Source organism: Odocoileus virginianus, chromosome 2, assembly GCF_023699985.2.
Source record: "Odocoileus virginianus isolate 20LAN1187 ecotype Illinois chromosome 2, Ovbor_1.2, whole genome shotgun sequence".
NCBI lineage: Eukaryota > Metazoa > Chordata > Mammalia > Artiodactyla > Cervidae > Odocoileus > Odocoileus virginianus.
In genome coordinates this window covers 70,452,892-70,467,925 of record NC_069675.1, presented here as the reverse complement: position 1 = coordinate 70,467,925, position 15,034 = coordinate 70,452,892, and the positions used below count along the sequence as shown (strand labels likewise).

At 49.0% G+C, this 15,034-nt stretch overlaps 1 protein-coding gene across 7 annotated transcripts in view; it reads right to left on the bottom strand.

Annotated features, from left to right (window-relative positions):
- Positions 1 to 15,034, bottom strand: part of DNMT3A (DNA methyltransferase 3 alpha) — a 105,166-nt gene that overhangs the window by 29,084 nt on the left and 61,048 nt on the right. The window lies entirely within an intron of this gene.

Here is a 15,034-nt window from a genome sequence, read left to right as displayed (position 1 = left end):
ACCCCCCAATCCTCTCTCTCCTGGCTTCTCCTGTGGGGAAAAGGTGGGGGCCTGGTCTTGGCTTAGCCAATGTGACTAGGAAACACCGGCTTCCTGACAAGAGTGACCTACGATGGGCTCTTCGGAAGCTCCAGGGACCCCAGAAAGGCCAGTCAGTCCTCAGCACAAGGCAGAGCTTCCTTTCCTTCCTGTGGGGGCCTCACAGGTCACCTTGACAGGAGAATCTCAAACTTTGTTTGTATCAGGATCACCCAACGAGGTTTTTAAAAATACAGATTCCTAGGCCTATCTATGGCAATGAGCTGGCTTGGGGTAGAGCCCAGGAATCTATTAAAACCCCCTCCCCCTAAGTGATTCTGCTTCCAGTCAGGTGTGGAGATCACTGACGGCCCTGGCAGTTACAAATGAGGAAACTGAGGCCTTCAGGGGACCGAGCCCACCCAAAGGGTCAAAAACTGAGGAGAGGGAGGTAGAAGGAGGGGAGTCGCCCCCTCTCCTGGGCCTGTCTCTCTTGCTCCCCCTTCAGACCAGAACATGCTGATATCTGATATTGGACTGTGACTTAAAACTGAGCATCTCCACAAACTGTCCCCTGTGGCAGTAAGTGGAGGGGAGCGGGGCTGGGCAGTCTGGTCCCCATTGTTCAGAGTGGTGGTGGCCCAGGCAGACGACCTGGACTGAAAGAGGAAATCCATCCTCCTTCGGAAGGAAACCAAAAGGGTCACCATGGAAACTGCAGTGTGCTGGCCTGGTTGGGCTTGGTGCCATCCCCAAACCTGGGCCCAAGAGAGGCTCATCTTTAGGCAAAGGCCATGGGGCAGGGGCAGCCCACCCCCTCACAACCCCTCACCCCTGCCGGTCTAGTCTGCTTTCAGAACTGTAATGAGGCTGTGGTTTATCCAGGGGCCAACCTCTGAGCCTGCCTGAATCACACCAAAACTCTAGGATCCAGCAGCAGCACCCACACCAGCTGGGGCTGGGGGGTGGGGGGGTGGGGTTGGCTTGGGGGGAGGGAGGGGGCGGAGCCAGTGCAGGAGCTGGCCTCCCTCCTGTTACTCCTCACAGCCTAATTGTGTGCCCAGGACCCACCGCACATGAAGCCACAGCCCTCATTCAAGACAGCATGCAATTAGATGGTAAATTATGTGGTAGAGATACTTTCTCCATGTGCTAAAGGAAATCTGAGGCGGCTGGGATCAGTCAAGGCAGGAAGACTTTGAGGGAGGATGAGAGACGGTAAACCAGGACAGGGCCCAGCCTCCCAGGTTTCTCAGATGGGCAGATCTTTGGGGGCATCGGCAATTGCGTTAGCTTCCCAGCGAGATGCACAAGCACAGCTGTAGGCACACCTGTTAGGGAGGTGAGCCGCCGAGGGCCTCCTGCCTGTTCTACGTTCCACTGCTAACAAACATTCGGATCCAGAGTAAAATGCAGGGTCTGGGAGCCACCTCCTTGCTGACCCTTCACGTCTCCATCTCTTCTGTCTCTGTCCCTGGTTCTCCCATCCCTTCTTTGCTGGCTCCCCCCGTCCCTTCCCAGTCATTACATGCTTGGAAGTCTCAACTCGCCAGACCTGCCAGCAGCTCCAGAAGCCTCAACTGCAGCCTCCTTCCTCCCCTCGCCCATCTGCCCCCTCTTTCCCGACAGCTCCAGGTCTGCTCCTTAAGAGGAAGGCTTCTCCCCAAACCCGACTCTCCCACCCCATCACTTCCAGCCCCTGACCGGGAGCTGCGGGGTGAGCACGGCCCTGCCTGCGAGCCGAGTGCAGGCTGTGGGCAGGGAGCAAGGGTAGGGGCAGTGGTGCTGCAGATGCCCAGGTTTCATCTGCCCCTTGCCAGGAAACAGAACAGAAGGGGCAAGATGGGAACAGAGGATCACAGCTGATGACAAAGCTTTCGCTAAGTGCCTAGCTTCTTTGGGTCTTAGTTTCTTAATCAGTCTGATGGGACCACAGATATCTACTGAGTATTACAGGTAAGGTCAAAGGAAGTCAGGAGGCCATATCGTGTAAGAGGTTTGGAAAGAACCTTTTGACAAGTTAGCTTGACCACGTTCAGTCACTTTGCTTTAGAAACTAGACTCTGGGGAGACTTGTTAATTTTATATCTGGGGGAGTGTGGGTCCAAAGCAATCAGGTAAACCTGAACCGCCAGGGTTGCTTTCTCCTCCCCTCCCCCACCCCAGGCTCCAAGGGTCAAAGGGAGGGACCTCAGGGACCACCATTCAGATTCAGGCATGCAGACCCTTTCAAGTTTCAGGGTCCAAAGAGAGGACCCAGGAGGAGCCCAGCGGACAAGCCTTGGGGTAAACCCATTGCTGAAAACACTAGGAACGCCTACCATCTCCATCCCAAAGGAAACATTTGAATTCCTGCACCAAGTCCTTTCCGGTTTTCGCCCCCCACCTCTGTTGGGAAACAGTTCTGTAGCTGTGCCGGCCTTAGAGCCCATACTTCTTCCTCAGCTCAGTGTTCAGTCTGAGTTTCAAGCCCTGAGAATCACCCGGAGAGCTTTAGGAGCGATCTGGGTCTGGGCCCAGAACTAAATTCCAAGTGTACTGAATGCAGGATGGGGGGCCCAGACAGCAGTGGTTAAAACAAACTCCCAGGTAATGCGAATGTGCAGGGAGACCCCGTGAGGGTGACAGGGTGGTGGTGGTTGTTCAGTTGCTAAGGTGTGCCCGACTCGGCAACTCTATGGACTGCAACATGCCAGGCTTCCCTGTCCTTCACTATCAGGGTGGTGGGTGACACAATAAATGCATCTTTGGAGAAATCTCTTCTGTGTCAGGTGGCTTCCAGGTTTACTCAAGTGGTAAAGAATCTGCCTGCAATGCAGGAGACCTGGATTCGATCCCAGCTTGGGAAGATCCCCTGGAGAAGGACGTGGCAACCCACTCCAGTATACTTGCCTGGAGAATTCCATGCACAGAGGAGCCTGGCAAGCTACAGTCCATGAGGTCGCAAAGAGTCGGACGCGACTGAGCAAGTAACACTATTCACTACACTTCTTTGTCCGGTTTGGTTTACTTCTGATCATCTGAAGCTGTGTGGTTCTCAAACTTGCACAAGCCCCAGAACCATAGGCACCTGACTAGAAAATCAGATTTCCCAGGAATCACACCAGAGTCTCTGCCTCATAGCTCCAGAATGTGTGTGTATTAGTCACTCAGTTCTAACCTGTCAAGTCTCTGTGGCCATCCGGGTCCTCCCCCTCTCCCATGCCAACTGCACGCTGTGAGCAAATTTTACTGTTTTTCTGACTTGCCATCCTTTAATAACAACCCTTCACAAATGCTCTATGACTCTAGTTAGGAAATAATGGGCAGTATATTGTTAATTTTTCACTTTCAACTCAAATTAAGCAAAAGTAGGAATAAAAAAGTGCAATCTCCTGTTTTTGCGAATCTAGGTACTGTTTAAAAGGCAACTCTTTTAAAAGGCTCCACAGACAGGTGAAAAGGGGGCCTTTAGTGGTCCTTCAGTTGTTCTGGAACTCCTGCCAGCTGGTTGCTTCCAGAAGCCCCAGGTAGGTGAGCTGACCTTTGCTACCCTGGTCTTCCCAATGCAGGGTTCCTCCCTCCCTGCTCACCAACCTGCACTTACCCTCCTAGTGGATGACTCCTGAGTGCCTGCTAAACCCCTCCCCATTGTCAGCCACCCTGCTGGCTTCTCAAAAGCAGCTTGTCCAAAACCTAACTTAAAAGTCCATTCCTGGGACTTCCTGGTGGTCCAGCAGTTAAGAATCCACCTTCCAGTGCAGGGGACGTGGGTTTGATCCCTGTGGCTCATGGCAACTAGGCCTGCCCGCTACAACTACTGAGCCAGGATGCCGCAACGAAAGATCCCACATGCCGCAACTAAGATCTGACACAGCCAAACAAATAAAATTTACTCCTCCTGAGAGAGTCTCTTCATGACTTTAGGGCACGCAGAGAACTCAGAGATCACACACACACACACACACACACTCCAATAAAAGAAGAATTTGGTTAACTGGACTTTGTTCAAATAAAAAGCTTCTGACCATCAAAATACATCCTTAAGAAAACAGAAAGCCCATACCACCTTCCTGCTCCTAACCTGCTCTTCCTCCCTAGTTGAGGATTTCCTAGCTCATATAATGACCACTTACCCCAGCCCCCAAATACCAGCCCAGTTTCTCCCTTCCCTCCAACCAGAGGCAAACTGTATCAGTTCTATCAAGTCTGCCTCCCACTGCCTGGCCCCTTCGTCAAAATCAGATGAAACGCCCTCCTAATTGGTCCTTCTTCTAACCTTGGGTCCCCTTGCATTGCAGCCAGGGTTACCCTCCCAAAATACACATCCGGTTCTCTAACATTCCAGCTCCCTCCTGCACAGGGAAGCCCACGTTTCTCACTATGACAGGGAGGCTGGTGACAATCTGACCATCTCCCTTTGCAGTTTTATCTCTTCTTACACTTCCTTGCCGACTCCCACACCTAGTTACCAGCTCTCACGCTGTTCCCTGACCAACCCAGAAGCTTCATGACTCTTAGTCTTTTCCCTCAGTGGTTCTTTTTCCTGAAACACCTTCCTTATTTATCCTTTTTGGAATTCTCAAAGGACACCTCCTCCAGGGAACCTTCCAGGAGTACCCCCAGAAGTTTTCTCGCCCTCTGTGCTCACCAGACTCTGGGTGGCAGAAGCACGGGCTGAGGCCCATGCTCCATCTGATACTGTGGCTCACGGTGGGCACTCCTGCCTCCTCCTCTAGACCATGTGTGCCCGGGGACAGGGACTGTGTCCACTGTCTCCTCCAGTGCCAGCATGCTGCTGCGTGTATTTAGTAAATACAGACTCAAGCCCGTGTGGAGAAGGCAGTGGCAACCCACTCCAGTACTCTTGCCTGGACAATCCCATGGGCGGAGGAGCCTGGTAGGCTGCAGTCCATGGGGTCGCTAAGAGTGGGACACAACTGAGCATCTTCACTTTCACTTTTCACTGTCATGCACTGGAGAAGGAAATGGCAACCCACTCCAGTGTTCTTGCCTGGAGAATCCCAGGGATGGAGGAGCCTGGTGGGCTGCCGTCTACGGGGTCACAGAGAGTTGGACACGACTGAAGCAACTCAGCAGCAGCAGCAAGTCCGTTTACAACATCTAGAGTACTGGCTCCTTAACAGAGTCACACAGTCCAGCTGAGCCCCTGAGCTTGAGCATCCCAGGGACCTCCTTAATGAATGCTCTGATCATGAAAGCAGAGGAGAGAGAACAGCACCATTGATCTCCTCTGCTTGCCTCACAGCGAGGGCTATGAGCTTGTTTCTGAAAGCTGAAATAAAAATGCAAGAAATCTTGAGGTGCTCTAGATCCCAACCTCTTAAGAGGGTTTTTTTGGATCTCACTCAGTGCCCTTCCCCCACTGTCCCTATCAGGCAAACTCCTATCCTAGTAGCAGGCCTGCAAGATGTCTCTTCTACAGCAGGCCTTCCCAGCCTCCTTGGGCAGGGCTAGTTAGCCGCTCCCATGGCCCCTTTCCTCCTATTTCTATCCTAGCTCTTACTGGGTTGCAGCACTTAACTGCCTACCACTGCCAGGGTGGGATTCTGACATTCCTTTAAATGTGTTTCTTTATGTCTAGAAAATGTGGGGACGTGGCAGAGACCCAGATGCATATGGAGTTTTCTGAAAGCCTGAGCACAAAGTATTTGCTCAGTCAAGGTTTGTAACTCTCAAAATGATGAAGGGTGACCGTGTGACTAAAGCAGAGAAAACGAGCAGTAAGGGGTAGACCTAGCTAGGCACATGGTGACCAAAGCCAGAACAGGGATGTGCAGTTCCTGAGCTAAGGAAATGCCCCAGGAACATGTGCCTGTTAGACAGGGGTGTATTTGCAACAGCACCTTTTTAGTGGTGGCTTCAAGCCCCTCCCTCACCCAGGTGAGTAGCCAGCCCTATCATTTCTGATCCCAGCAGCAAACACAATAAAAGTGGTCCACCATGAAGAGGAAAGGAAAGCTAGATTCTAGCACAAAACATGAATTTTGTGAAAGTTTTTTCTAAGCATCTTTATTAAGATGCTTTATGTATGTGCCTCTAAAAGAAGCATATATGTGAGGTATGAGAATTCACTCAAACATTTAATTTAGGACATCCATACAAGGAGACAAAGGGAGCTACAGCTCATGACTTCAGTCTGCCTCCCCTTAAATTATGCTATTTCTGAATCTCGGGGGTCATCTGGTCTATTTGTGCCCTGCTACAAATGAGGAAGCTAAAGTACAGAGAGGAGAACGACCTTCTCAAATTGATCCCGGGTAGAGGCTGTACTCAGAAACCAGGCCTCCTGAATCTCATTCCATTTACTTAATCCAATTTCACAACATCAAAACCGATCATGAGAAAACAGTTCAAGGGTGAGGGCTCAGGACCAAAGGAGCGGAGAAGGAAGTGGGGAAGGGGTCCCCAGGGTGAAAGGGACCCAAACCTGGCAAGACCCTGCGGCCTGAAGACCTGCAGCCTCAGACCTGTAGCCAAGGTGGGGCAAGGCGGCATGGAAGGAGGGCTGGGACAGTGAGCTCCCTCCAACCCCATCCTGTAGTTTCAGGGGAAGCCAAGACTGAAAACCAGGAAGACCCAGTTCTAGTGGAGTTGTTTGCAAAACAGAAGCAGCCCGCACTCTGGAGTCTGGTTTAGCCCACGGGCCTCTCCACAAGGATGTCCACGTGGCTCTTATCTCCTCATCTACAGGAATCTTAGCTTCCTAGTGGTAAAATAAGGACGAAAATTAGCTCTTATTGTGAATAGTATACCTGTGAAATGACAAAAATAATACAATTTAGTAACAAGTCCGATGTCCTTTATTTAAGGGAAAAGGGTCCACAGACTGGGGGAGTACAGTGGCTCAGAGCTGCAAGAGTGCCTTCCCAAGGATGCTGGGCCAGCACAAGTTCCGCCCACTGACAGAAGAGGCATCCGGAACAGGAACAGGGCATGACTGGCCAGCAAGGATGGGATTTCCTTATAAGTCAGTGAGTCTTGTTTCCTAGGGGAAGGTGAACCCACTAAACTGAGCTGAAGGATTAGCAGGAGTTTCCTGTACCTGCACTGACCTAGCTTTATTTGTTATTTAAAAAAATGTTTTTTGGCTGAGGCATGGCATATGGGATCTTAGTTCTCCAACTGGGGATCAAACCTCGGCCCCCTCTTATGGAAGTATGGATTCCTAGTCACTGGAATAGCCATGGGCTAGGGTTTCCCAGGTGCCACAGCAGTAAAGAATCTGCCTGCCAATGCAGGAGATGCAAAACATGGGGGTTCAATCCCTGGGTCGAAAGATTCCCCTGGAGAGGCAAACCCCCTGGCTACCCACTCCACTATTCTTGCCTGGAGAATCCCATGGACAGAGGAGCCTGGCAGGCACAGTCCATGGGGTTGCAAAGAGTCAGACATAACTGAGCACACATACACATGGACGGCCTAGCCCATGCACTGACCTGGGTTCAGAGTTCTGATCTGGGCCGAGCCACAGGGGTGGTCTCTATTTTGTGAATCCTGAAATACAAAGTTACTTTATCATTTCTTAGGATTGTGGCAAAAGTTAGTGCTCTCGGCACTGTCCCTGAGATGAAGTGAAAGTGAAAATCGCTCAATCATGTCTGACTCTTTGCGACTCCACGGACTGTATAGTCCATGGAATTCTCTCGGCCAGAATACTGAAGTGGGTAGCCTTTTCGTTCTTCAGGGGATCATCCCAACCCAGGGATCAAACCCAGGTCTCCCACATTGCAGGCGGATTCTTTACCAGCTGAGCCACCTGAGATGAAGGAGGTGCTCATAAAGCTACTCCTTTGGCCTATTTCAGTTTTGGCCATGGCCACTGCTGAACCCAGTGCCTTGTTACTGTTTTCTCACCACTAAAAAGTGGGGGTTGTTCTAAGCACTCTTCTGTGTCCCCCCACAACCAGGTGGAGTGAACATTCCAGTGAGCGAACAGCTGGTCCACTGAAGAGACATCAGGGCATCTCTGTGATGACAGTTTCACAGCCTGTCCTAAGGGCCAGCCCTGGAACTCACTACTGATTACAGGCTGTCACAACAGTGCCTTTAAAAGGTGTTCGTTCAGCATTCTGGTAAAGTACACTTGTCACACCTGCTCCAAAGAGCATCATCTCCTTTAAGGGCAATGTTATTTCTGAGGCTATCCTGTAAGGGTTCAGGTTTTCATTAGTTTATACACTATATGGTTAATAAGCAAGGAACGTCTGCCAGTTGGAATCCCCTAAAACTGCTACCCACATACTTGGCTAATAGTGTGGTTTTAGTCCTTAAAGGTCTACTTTACACTGCCATTTCTCACATCTCCTGTACTAAAGTCCAGGAGATCACACTTAATTCATCTTCTTCTTAAAGTGCCCGGCACAATACCCTCAACCCCCCAACACCGAAGGTGCTTGGGGATAGCTTATTAAATGGAATATAGCACAGCAGGAGATGACCCTCTGGACACTCAGAGGCTGTTCTTCCCAGGGCCGACAGGAAGCACAGTCTGTTGAGACTGCAGGGTTATAAAGCAAGAGGAAGCAACATTTGCTCAGCTCACAGAAGCAGCAGCACAAATGGCCAATAAACATATGAAAAGATGTCCAACCTCACTTATTATCTGGGAAATGCCAATTAAAATCATAACAAGATAGTGCTTTTCCCACCCATTAGATAAGCAAAATATTGATGTTGGCACAGGTGAAAATCTTCTCATACCCTGTTTACAGGAGCCTAAGTTGGCACTGCCCTTTTTGGAGGACAATTTGGCAGACTATAAAATGCAAAATACACATTCCTTTCAACCCAGCATTTCTCTTTCTAGGTATCTATCTGAGAGAAACAGATGCACAAAGAGACATGACCAAGGATGTTCACTGCTGTGGTGCTTATGCAGTAAAATATTGTAAACCACACAAATGTCCACCAATAAGAGAATGGTTAAATAAAATCATGGTAATCCATACGGTGGAAGAGAACAGTAATTACGTGGCTTGATTGCCCAGACTTATCGTAAGTGAAAAACCAAGCTGTAAAACGAAACTATAGTGTGGTTCTATTTATATAAAAAAGGAAAAGAGAAAAAAGCAACTGTGAAGCAAAATTATAAATTTACACACACACATAGATGGATAGAGACAGCACCAGATACCTCTGTTAGGGGAACTAAAGTCACTGGGGAGGGATGGTTTGTTTTTTTAAAGAATGTATTTGTGTAATACTTATATAAAATCAGTTTTAAAGAATTATGCATGTTCTATTATATTCTAACCCTGTGCTGCACATGGTATATATCCCTTACTAACCCACACAACTCTGAGATTAGAAGTAGTCATTCATTCATTCAGCAAACCTTTACAGAGTACGTCCTGCATGGCAAGCCCTGGGGGCAGAGGTGCCCAGAGGGCCTGTGCTGAACAAGTTCAGGTTGGGCACAAGCAGAAAACAAACTGGTGAGTGGGGTTCCATGAAGATGAAATGCACACAGGACAGCAGAGTACAGCCAAAGCCTACAAACAGCACAGGGACCTAAGCTTGAGGGGCGGGAATGGTGGCGGGGGAGGGGAACGGGGATGGGGTGGTTAAGTGATGCTGAAGGTCCCGGGTCCAGTGAGTAGACAAGTTGGCACCGGGACTCACTTCCAGGAAGGCGAAGGCTGTGTTGCCTGTGGGAAGAGAAGGGGGCTCTGAGTGCAGGAGGGAGAAGGGAGGAGAGGACAGACTGGAATATGTGGACCAGAGATTACTGTTGCCTGTGTGCATGCTAAGTCGCTTTAGTCATGTCTGACTCTTCTTCAACCCCATGGACTGTAGCCCACCAGGATCCTCTGTCCATGGAATTATCCAGGCAAGAATACTGGAGTGGGCTGCCAGGGGATCTTCCTGACCCAGGGATCTAACCCAAATCTCTTACATCTCCTGCATTAGCAGGCGGGCTCTTTACCACTAGCACCACCTGAGAAGCCCCTGATTACTTGTTATCAGTATTTAATACATATTAAACATCTAGTTTAATAGAACTATGGACATAAGTTCATGACATTGTACAGGAGACAGGGATCAAGACCATCCCCATGGAAAAGAAATGCAAAAAGGCAAAATGGTTGTATGAGGAGGCCTTATAAATAGCTGTGAAAAGAAGAGAAGCGAAAAGCAAAGGAGAAAAGGAAAGATATTCCCATTGGAATGCAGAGTTCCAAAGAATAGCCAGGAGAGATAAGAAAGCCTTCCTCAGCGATCAATGCAAAGAAATAGAGGAAAACAACAGAATGGGAAAGACTAAAGATCTCTTCAAGAAAATTAGAGATATCAAGGGAACATTTCAGGCAAAGATGGGTTCGATAAAGGACAGAAATTGTATGGACCTAACAGAAGCAGAAGATATTAAGAAGAGGTGGCAAGAATACACAGAAGAACTGTACAAAAGAGATCTTCACGAGCCAGATAATCACAATGGTGTGATCACTCACCTAGAGCCAGACATCCTGGAATGTGAAGTCAAGTGGGCCTCAGAAAGCATCTCTATAAACAAAGCTAGTGGATGTGATGGAATTCCAGTTGAGCTATTTCAAATCCTGAAAGATGATGCTGTCAAAGTGCTGCACTCAATATGCCAGCAAATTCAGAAAACTCAGCAGTGGCCACAGGACTGGAAAAGGTCAGTTTTCATTCCAGCCTCTAAGAAAGGCAATCCCAAAGAATGCTCAAACTACCACACAATTGCACTCATCTCACACGCTAGTAAAGTAATACTCAAAATCCTCCAAGCCAGGCTTCAGCAATATGTGAATCGAGAAATTCCAGATGTTCAAGCTGGTTCTAGAAAAGGCAGAGGAACCAGAGATCAAATTGCCAATATCCGCTGGATCATCGAAAAGCAAGAGAGTTCCAGAAAAACATCTATATCTGCTTTATTGACTATGCCAAAGCCTTTGACTGTGTGGATCACAACAAACTGTGGAAAATTCTGAAAGAGATGGGAATACCAGACCACCTGACCTGCCTCTTGAGAAACCTGTATGCAGGTCAGAAAGCAACAGTTAGAACTGGACATGGAACAACAGACTGGTTCCAAATAGGAAAAGGAGTACATCAAGACTTTATATTGCTTATTTAACTTATATGCAGAGTACATGATGAGAAATGCTGGGCTGAATGAAGCACAAGCTGGAATCAAGATTGCTGGGAGAAATATCAATAACCTCAGATATGCGGATGACACCACACTTACAGCAGAGAGTAAAGAGGAACTGAAAAGCCTCTTGATGAAAGTGAAAGAGGAGAGTGAAAAAGTTGGCTTAAAGTTTAACATTCAGAAAACTAAGATCATGGCATCTGGTCCCATCACCTCATGGGAAATAGATGGGGAGACAGTGGAAACAGTGTCAGACTTTATTTTTTTGGGCTTCAAAATCACTGTGGATGGTGACTGCAGCCATAAAATTAAAAGACGCTTACTCCTTGAAAGGGAAGTTATGACCAACCTAGACAGCATATTGAAAAGCGGAGACATTACTTAGCCAACAAAGATCCGTCTAGTCAAGGCTATGGTTTTTCCAGTGGTCATGTATGGATGTGAGAGTTGGACTGTGAAGAAAGCTGAGCACGGAAAAATTGATGCTTTTGAACTGTGGTGTTGGAGAAGACTCTTGAGAGTCCCTTGGACTGCAAGGAAATCCAACCAGTCCATCCTAAAGGAGATCAGTCCTGGGTATTCATTGGAAGGACTGATGCTGAAGCTGAAACTCCAGTACTTTGGCCACCTCCTGCGAAGAGCTGACTCATTGGAAAAGACCCTGATGCTGGGAGGGATTGGGGGCAGGAGGAGAAGGGATGACAGAGGATGGGATGGCTGGATGGCATCACCCACTCGATGGGCACGAATTTGAGTAAACTCCGGGAGTTGGTGATGGACAGGGAGGCCTGGCATGCTGTGATTCATGGGGTCACAAAGAGTCAGACAGAACTGAGCGACTGAACTGAACTGAACTGAAACATCTGGTAAGTCTGAGGATGCAGGAGTCCCTCCATTTGGGTTGGAGGCCAGGAAAGAGGCAAGATTTTAGAACAGCAGGACATGGTTTCCTGACCCTGAAGAAATTTAGAATCGGTTGGAGCGAAGACATTAAAGAGAGTCGTAACATCACCTGGCTATAAATGCATCCTAAAACCACCAGCACCGACACACGCAGGGAGCCCACATGCCATCTGGCTTGATGGCAGCTCCAGCCGCTTGGCCAGGCCTCTGCCTCAGACTCATAAGGGTTAGTGAGGTAACACCTGTGAAAAAGCCCTTCCTAAGCCTAAAGTGCTCCTTCAGGCCACGCTGTTCTGAAAACAGTTAGAAGAGTCTGGAACTGCCCTCCTTTGGAGGACGGTGCCTCTCGTCTCTCCTCCCCACTACTTGCCCTGGGCTAATTCTGCCAGGCCAAGGTAGGTTCTCCTTGGCTCAAGCACAGTGGAGACCGAGTGGGGACAGCAGGAATGCCAATAAGGAATCCGCCTTACCCGTGGGAGCCTGCCCTCAGTCCCCCAGCCCCACACTATTCTCCGTGTACACTTGTCAGCACCCCCAGAAACCAATGGCCTGGGCCCGAGCTCCCTGAGAAGTTGTCTCACATTTACCCACCTCCCAACTGCTTAGCCAACCAACAGCTATTCACAGAGCCTGTTCTCCCTGCCCAATTATCAGATTTGGCATAACTGGGGAAGACATAACATGTAAGAGTTAGTGAAAAATACTCCATGAAATATAACTGACTGCTAAACCCAACAATATTAACAGTAAGGACTACAGGAGTGCAGAGAAGGGAAGAGGGCAGTGTGGACTGGGGAGATCCCAGAGGGCTTCTTGGAGGAGGCAGCAGCTCTCGGACTCAACCCTGAAGAATGAATAGGGGAAAGTATAGCAGAAACAAAAGCAGGAAGGAAGTAGAAAGGGGAGACCGGTCTCTCACAGGGACTGTCCTATTAGAGCATGGTAGTTGGGGGTTCAGGGGGTGGAACCATTGTGGAGGTCACAGTGAGGATTGAAGTTTTGAGAAACAGCCAGAGGATTTCTGACATGATAGGGAGAAAACGGAGAGTTGTTGCTGGTTCTATTGCAGGGCCTGGTCACGACTAAGGCAGAATTTAATCCTTACAAGGACGAGTACAGAGGTGCAGAGAATAGGAGATGGGACAGACAGACATGAGCATCCCAGCTCGGGCAGGAATCCCCACTTCAACCTTGGCAGAGGGGTTGGAAATGCCCCATTTTCTCATCCAATTATTTAAATTTCATTTATTTTGTGATATTCTAAGTCTTAATTGTTTTTTTTTTTAAGCTTAAGGTGGCAGGTAATCTCAGATGGTAAAGAGCAGACCTCACAGTGTGGAGTGACCAGGGAGGTCATGGGAAAAGAAAATTAAGCTGAGGGGGATATTTTGAGGGTAGAAGGCTCTACAGGTGAGGCACGTGGACCAGGGGCAGACTGTGGTCAGGTGAAGCCCCACAGCCTTCACACAAGCCCAGTTCCCCAGCCATCCTCCTGCGGCCCTGAGCCTGCATCCTGTGCTCCTTCATCCACCACCATAGACCTCCATTCCCGAAAAGACCACGCAGTCTTGTGCCTCTGAACTTCTGCACATGCTGTAAGTCTCTTTCTATCTCGTCTTTCCTCCCCTTTCCCTAAATTCAAGTTCATCCTTTAAAAGCCAAAAGCCACCTCTTGCTGATGCAAAGGTGACCCCAGGCAGAATTAGTCTTAAGTTCCTTGGCAATGCTCTGCCTGAGGTGCCCGATCCCTCACCCTGAGTTTTAGTTGGGGGACTTCCCTGGTGGTCCAGTGGTTAGGACTCTGTGCTTCCACCACAGGGGACATGGTATCAATCCCTGGTTGGGAACTAAGATCCCACAAGCCACATGGTGCAGCCAAAAAAAATTTTTTTAATAAACTTTATTGGCAATTTTAAAATTGAGAAAATATATCTATTATCTTACTTTTCCCTGTGAGTTGAGAAAAGACTGCCTTTTTTTTTTTTTAATTGCAACTGAAGGCAGGCCTCCATAAGGGTTCTTCAAGTACAGTTTGAGAATCAGCAAATTTCTGGGAGCCCTTCAAGTGTAAAAGTTATTATATCTAGCTTCTGGCCCCAGGGCTAAAGGAAAGTAGAAGCACAGACCCCACATAATGAGTAGTTAAAAAGCAAAACCCCTCCCACCAACCACAGAGGAATAGCCCCAAGTCCTGAACAAAATTTCCATCCCAAAGACCACACTTAAAGCTCAGAGACCTTGCAGAGGTTGTCCCTTTTCCAGGCTCTTCCAGGAGAGAAATTTCTGCCTTCCTGGATCTCAGAGGAAATGGAAATAATCAAGTAGCCACCACCCTCTCTCTTTCCCGCCTGGTTCGGAACTTTCTCTAGAGCAAGCTCTCGCACAATGCAGACAGGATAACACCCTTCTTTGTAGGCCTGGGGTAAAGACCAGTGAGTGAATGTGAAAGGCCCCCAGGTGGTGGCAATTCATGGCGGGTCCCTTCCCTTCCTGGCACCAGCTGGTCAGCACGCTTTCTCTCTGCTCATCAGACACACAGGAGGGCAGTCTCCCAGTGGTTGCTCGGGGGGACTGCTTTCGCCCCTTGGTCTCCACCGCCTCACTGCCTCTCGCTGCTGAAGCCCTGGCCTGGCTTTCTCCCTCCTGACCCACACGGAAGCCTCTCTTAGAAAAGTCACCGGCTGCCTCCAGATGGGCAGGTGCAAACAGCCTGTCTCAATTCAGCCTACACAGGGCAGGGTGGCCACTGCCTCTGGAAAAGCTTCTTTCCTTTCTGAGACGCGGCTCTTCCTCCCAGGCCCCTTCTCAGTATGGCTACTGCCACTGCCCCTGTAACTGTAGGGTTTCTGTGGACCAAGGCCCAGGATGCGTCTCGGTTCTCTCTAGTCTCCTAGGTGAACTCATCAGTGTTTGTGGTTCTATGCCTTCCCACCTTTGCATCTGCAGCCTGGACCTCCCTCCGCTTTGGGATCCGGGCACCTTAGTATCTCAGAC